Source organism: Pelobates fuscus, chromosome 8 (genome assembly GCF_036172605.1).
Source record: "Pelobates fuscus isolate aPelFus1 chromosome 8, aPelFus1.pri, whole genome shotgun sequence".
Lineage (NCBI taxonomy): Eukaryota > Metazoa > Chordata > Amphibia > Anura > Pelobatidae > Pelobates > Pelobates fuscus.
Genome location: NC_086324.1, coordinates 165710362 through 165716361, shown reverse-complemented (window position 1 = coordinate 165716361; position 6000 = coordinate 165710362). Strand labels below are relative to the sequence as shown.

Below are 6000 nucleotides of genomic sequence, written 5' to 3'. Positions count from 1 at the left end.
TGTATGACAATTTTTTGTGGAGCAGTAGGGGTGCCTGGAATTTTTGTAGAGCTGTAGGGGGTGCCTGAATTTTTTGTGGAGCAGTAGGGGTGCCTGGAATTTTTGGGGAGCAGTTAGGGGTGCCTGAAATTTTTGTGGAGCAGTAGGGGTGCCTGGAAGTTTTGTGGAGCCGTAGGGGTGCCTGGAAGTTTTGGGGATCAGAAAGCGTGCCTGATAATTCTGTGCTTGCAGGCCCCTGGGACGTAAAGCTGCCCTGGCTGTATAATATGATTTGCAAAACTTTCAGATTGACTGTATAGCAAACAACTCTATAGAACAGACAACCACAAAATTGTTCAAATGTTGTTCTTTGGAAAAATAAAATTGACTTCTTCAAACGCCAACCTTTAGAGAGGACTACAGTATTCTATGCACTAAAATAGGAAAAGTTAAGATTTGACAATGGAATTAAAAACTGGAGTCCAAAATAATCAAGCAAAAAAAACAAAACCACAACAGATATAGAGAAATGTTCAGATTAATATTCTCTTTCCAATTCCCAGCTTAAAGAATAAACCCCTTTGTTCCTCCAAAATGAAACTCTCCACAATTTCAGAAAATTGAATTTTACAAACCTGGTCTTTATAAAGGAAAACACAAATACATTGGTTAATTGAAAAACGTGTTTGGTTTTCTGGAATATATTAACCCAAACTTTTAAACACACTTCTAAACTCTTCCACTAACTAACTGGAAATATAAATCTCTAATTATAGGAGAGGAAAAGTAACATCATGGATTGTTAGTGAGACAGGGTCAGTGTGATGTGATGGAAACAAAATCCTTAATTATTTCTTTTTAACCTGATTAACCCTTTAGCAGCCATGGTGTCCCCCCCAGGCTGAATGCAAGCATTGTTAGATGTCTGAAAGCAGACCTCACTTCCTCTCTCTCTCTCACACCCCAGTTCCTGGTATCTACAAACTTGTGATCACACCTCCCTTGTGAAAGCCAGGGGCGGCTGACTGCTTATTGGTCCTAAAGTACTGGGCTGGCTACTGGGGGCCCTGATTCCTAGCATTTCATTTCCACTTTGGGGGAATTCAGGAGCTGAGAGTCTGGGACAGGAACCCCCTTACAGCAAGCAACTGCCTGATCACAGGGTAAGAGAGGGGGGATACATTGTGTCAGTACATAGCCCTGTCGGTAACTTTCTCTCCTTGTTACTTTGCAAGGTGTGGCAGTTTGAGCTCCAGACTTGCTTCTTGCAATCTCCACCCCAACTTGTTCATACATGTGTCAGGGTGTTTTTAGGCGGGCTGTGGGGGTCTAGCAGATCCAGATTCTAGTTTAACGAATGTAACAGAGTGTGGATTAATTTGCAGACACCAAGTTTCCTGGGGGCACTTTAAAACATGTATGGGTGTTTGGTCAAGGGATTCCTAGGGATAAATTGCATTGAAATGATTACTATTAACCCTTCAGGATTAGGGCTGGGCGATCCCTTGTTATTGTGATAATTCTGAAATGGCATTTGTCGTGAAGGGGTTAAAAAGTTATTAATTTGCCTGGAATCGCTTTGTATTATTATTGAATATCGTATTGCATTTTTTTTTAAGGCTACATAATCGAGCTGGGAGTACAATTCGGTTGCAGCTAGTTTGGTCTGTTTTTTTATTTTACTTTTTGAGAATAAAGTCAGTATTTATGTTAAAGGTGGAGAATTGCCCTGGTTTCGGCTATTAGCTGTGGTTTGGCTTCCAGGGAGTGAGAAGGGGGATTTGGGGCTTGGGGGCACGTGTGCATTGCTGACCTACATATTATCCCTCAACATTCTGATTCTAGAACGGTGACGTCAAACTCTGCCCCTTCAGCTTTTGTGAACTGCACTTCTCACTATCCCCAGCCAGCCATTCCCAGTCGTATAGTTTGACAGCCCTAGGGGACTGTAAGTTCCAAATTAAACGTTCTGGTTGTTCATCAAGAAGTATTCTGGGCCATAGTTCTAGAAGTGGAGCAGTCACCATGGAAACCAGTGGAATGTTCTAATTGTTTCAGAACTTCCCCCAGAATTACTGTCTGTAAACCCTGCTGCGTGTCCGGCTTTCCCTGTACTGGTGTGATCTGCATAACCTCACACAATGGATTTCTCTAAACGTCATGGGGAATGTAGCCTGCATTCTGTGGGGAATTAAAGGGACACTATAGGCACCCAGACCACTTCAGTTCATTGAAGTGGTCTGGGTGCAGTGCCCCTGCAGTGGTAATTATTATAATGGTAGTTATTGAGAAAATGCAGTAAGTACCTTGCGTGGTTAACTCGTTAATTCCACCTCTAGTGGCTGTCTACTAAATGACGCTGGATATACTCCCGTCCGATAAAACTCCCATATTAAAGCATTGATTCAATACTTTTTTCTATGGGAAAGTCCTAATGCGCATGTGCTCTAGGTCCCGCCTGCCGGCTGATGTCAGCGGAGGCAGATCCAGTACCGAGGGACATCGGCACTGAAATCAAGTAGGTGACTAAAGGATCTCTAACCAGTGGCATACAAACAATCCATGGGGCCCCGGTGCGAAACTGACCCGTGGCCCTCCCCTGACCCCCCCCCCCCTGATAGAGAGAGACACATACAGAGACAGACAGACAGACAGAGACACACACACACACACACACACGCAGGCAGAGACAGACAGACAGGCACACACGACACACATACACATAAAGGCGCATGCATACATACAGACAGACAGACACACACATACATACAAAGAGGGACACATACACATAATATTTAAGTCACCCTCCTGTTTCCTACCTTTTAGGTGCAGGAGGGTGACTTTCCCTGGGGTCCAGTGGTGGCTCAGGTGGATGGGAGTAAGAGTTCCCACTCTGACTCCCTGGTCTTCCTCCTGCGCGGACTTGGTGTATGCTGAGAGGAGGTGACGTGCAGTCACTTCCTCCCAGCAATGATCTCATCACAGGGGGCCCGGTCGTTCTGTTAAAGCGCCCAGCGCTGACCGGGCCCCCTGACAATCCATCTCCATTGGGTGGCCCTGACACCATGGGTCTACCCGATGGACCCCTTGGACGGCGGTCCCCGGCCGCAAAAGATGATGGCAGGTACCTGGTCGCAGGGGTCCGCCGGGCTCCCTGGAGTGACGGGCCCGGTCGCAGCTGTGACCGCGGTATGTACGTCGCTGTCTCTAACCCCTTCAGCATGACATTCGTAGCACTATAGTTTCCTTTTAAAAATTAGGGGGTTACTCCAAGGAGTCTAAATATGCAGCGTTTCTGCTTGAAAAATTGCACTTACAGATATATTTACATTTGTGTGTTGGGGCTAGTTACACCTCCTGCTCATGTGACTTTAGTAGCCTGGAACTTTGATCCAGTCTGCCAAATGCCAGTTCTGTGCAAAAAGTTTGAAAGGCTCTGAATTGGTTAAATGTTCTGATCAAAGACTTCTTTATTTGAAGCCTTTGATTGGATCAACACGTGGCTTGTGTGACATCACAAGGAGGCATGCTGCGCTGCACTGGGAGCTTTTATATATAACTTTTATTTTAGTGTGTGGAGGGGAAACCTAAAGAATAATGCCCAATAGGGCTAAGCCAAATCCTCGTTATGTGAGCATTCCTTTCTGAAGCCTGGTCTGTCCTTGCTAGCTTCAAAATGTCTCAAAGGAATTCTAGTTTTTTTTTTAAATTTCCCCCAAAAACATTGGCCTAGTTGTAAAACCTGTTTTTCAAAGAATTGAGCTGGTTTAGAAATATGTTTTTGTTGGGTTTGCCTTATGCACCATAGTGCAGGCCTCTCGAATAGCACACGTTGCTCCACTAAGCTACCCATTGGGTACTTGTCCTTTAACATCTCCCAACTACCACCGACACTAGATTTACTGTCTGTCCCATCAGTGATGGCCGAATGTCCGTTCCATCAGTGATGGCCGAATGTCCGTTACAACATAACGCAATGGGTTTACTGAAGGATTTATTCACTAAACACATAACTGTAGATAATGGAAAACTGCTACATTTAAGCAAGGTGTGACTATAACTGAGATTTGCTATTCTAGCGTTAATTTTGTCATTTGCTTTTAATTCACTACTTTGGTGTTAAAGGGACACTATAGTCACCTGAACAACTAGCTTAATGAAGCAGTTATGGTGTATAGAACATGCCCCTGCAGCCTCACTGCTCAATCCTCTGCCATTTAGGAGTTAAATCCCTTTGTTTATGAACCCTAGTCACACCTCCCTGCATGTGACTTGCACAGCCTTCCATAAACACTTCCTGTAAAGAGAGCCCTATTTAGGCTTTCTTTATAGCAAGTTCTGTTTAATTAAGATGTTCTTATCCCCTGCTATGTTAATAGCTTGCTAGACTCTGCAAGAGCCTCCTGTATGTGATTAAAGTTCAATTTAGAGATTGAGATACAATTATTTAAGGTAAATTACATCTGTTTGAAAGTGAAACCATATTTTTTTCATGCAGGCTCTGTCAATCATAGCCAGGGGAGGTGTGGCTAGGGCTGCATAAACAGAAACAAAGTGATTTAACTCCTAAATGGCAGTGAATTGAGCAGTGAAATTACAGGGGAATGATCTATACACTAAAACTGCTTTATTTAGCTAAAGTAATTTAGGTGACTATAGTGTTCCTTTAAATGCGTAAACCCCTTTTTTGTTAATGTACATAACAGTAGCCCTAATTTGGGGTGTGGGGGAGAACGTGACTAACCCAGGCCTCCCAACTGTTCTGAGTTGGGCAGGACAGTCCCAATTTTGGGCTCCTGTCCCACTGTCCTGGTTTGGTTCACTAATATCTTTGCTTTTGAGGACATCAGGGAACTGTTATGAGAAAGTGTAGCGCTACGCCAAGGACGCTGAGCCCATGCTCTGCAATTGCTCTGCCATTAGTGGAACCGGCCCTCATGGGAGTCAGGTTTGTTTTCACATTTTGAAGGGAGGGTTTGGAACACCCCCTTTTCCCATTGGTTTCACTATTGTTGACCATGACCGTGATGCAGGTCATATCACTGGCTTGTCTCGCCCCTGTCCCAATTTCACACGTCCCTGTGTTTAGAGATCTGCTAACCTCGACACTATCACATCTGGGTTCTCCTGCAATAGTGTATCCCCTGAGCTAAGCATGGCCCAATACAGGGCCACGCTCACTGGCTGAGGGTGCTGGGCTACCACTCTCAGCCAATGAGTGCCCGTGCTTGGCTCAGTGGAGATAGACGGATTCTCCTCGCAGCTGCCGGCACCCCAGGGGGACCCAGGTAAGTTGTCAAACCATTCTTCAAAGGTTTGTCTACTTACCCTGGGAGGGTACCTGGGCCTTCCTGGCACCATAACCTGTAGTGGTGTGTTCCTTTAAAAAGGGAAGCTTGTTCTTAGACTCGATCTTTAAAAGCAAGCAGTTTTCACCACTGTCAGCCATTCTTTTAGATACAATACTGATAGTAAATATCCAGTAAGGTTTAGTAAGCGATAAATACGTACTGCCAAGTATTGTTTCCTCTGGTAGTATCAATTAAAGGACCACTCTAGGCACCCAGACCACTTCAGCTTAATGAAGTGGTCTGGGTGCCAAGTCCTTCTAGGATTAACCCATTTTTTCATAAACATATCAGTTTCAGAGAAACTGCTATGTTTGTGAATGGGTTAAGCCTTCCCCTATTTCCTCTAGTGGCTGTCTCACTGACAGCCGCTAGAGGCGCTTGCGTGATTCTCACTGTGAAAATCACAGTGAGAGCACGCAAGCGTCCATAGGAAAGCATTGTAAATGCTTTCCTATGCGACCGGCTGAACACTTTCCCCTTTCCAGAGCCCGGCGGGAGTGGGTCCCTGAGGGTGGGGGCACCCTCAGGGCACTCTAGTGCCAGGAAAACGAGTGTTTTCCTGGCACTAGAGTGGTCCTTTAACATTGTGTACTGGGTAACAATTTATACAACTAAAATGTAATTTATAACAATGTATCTACTTTACACAGACTGATTTCTAAACTCATTT

At 44.8% G+C, this 6000-nt stretch overlaps 1 protein-coding gene across 1 annotated transcript in view; it reads left to right on the top strand.

The window, feature by feature from the left end:
- Nucleotides 1-981: 981 nt before the first annotated feature.
- Nucleotides 982-6000, top strand: part of ARHGDIG (Rho GDP dissociation inhibitor gamma) — a 66678-nt gene continuing 61659 nt past the window's right edge. The window contains exon 1 of the mRNA XM_063430697.1: nucleotides 982-1142. The gene's annotated coding sequence lies outside the window, so the exon portion shown is untranslated. The remainder of the gene's footprint in view (nucleotides 1143-6000) is intronic.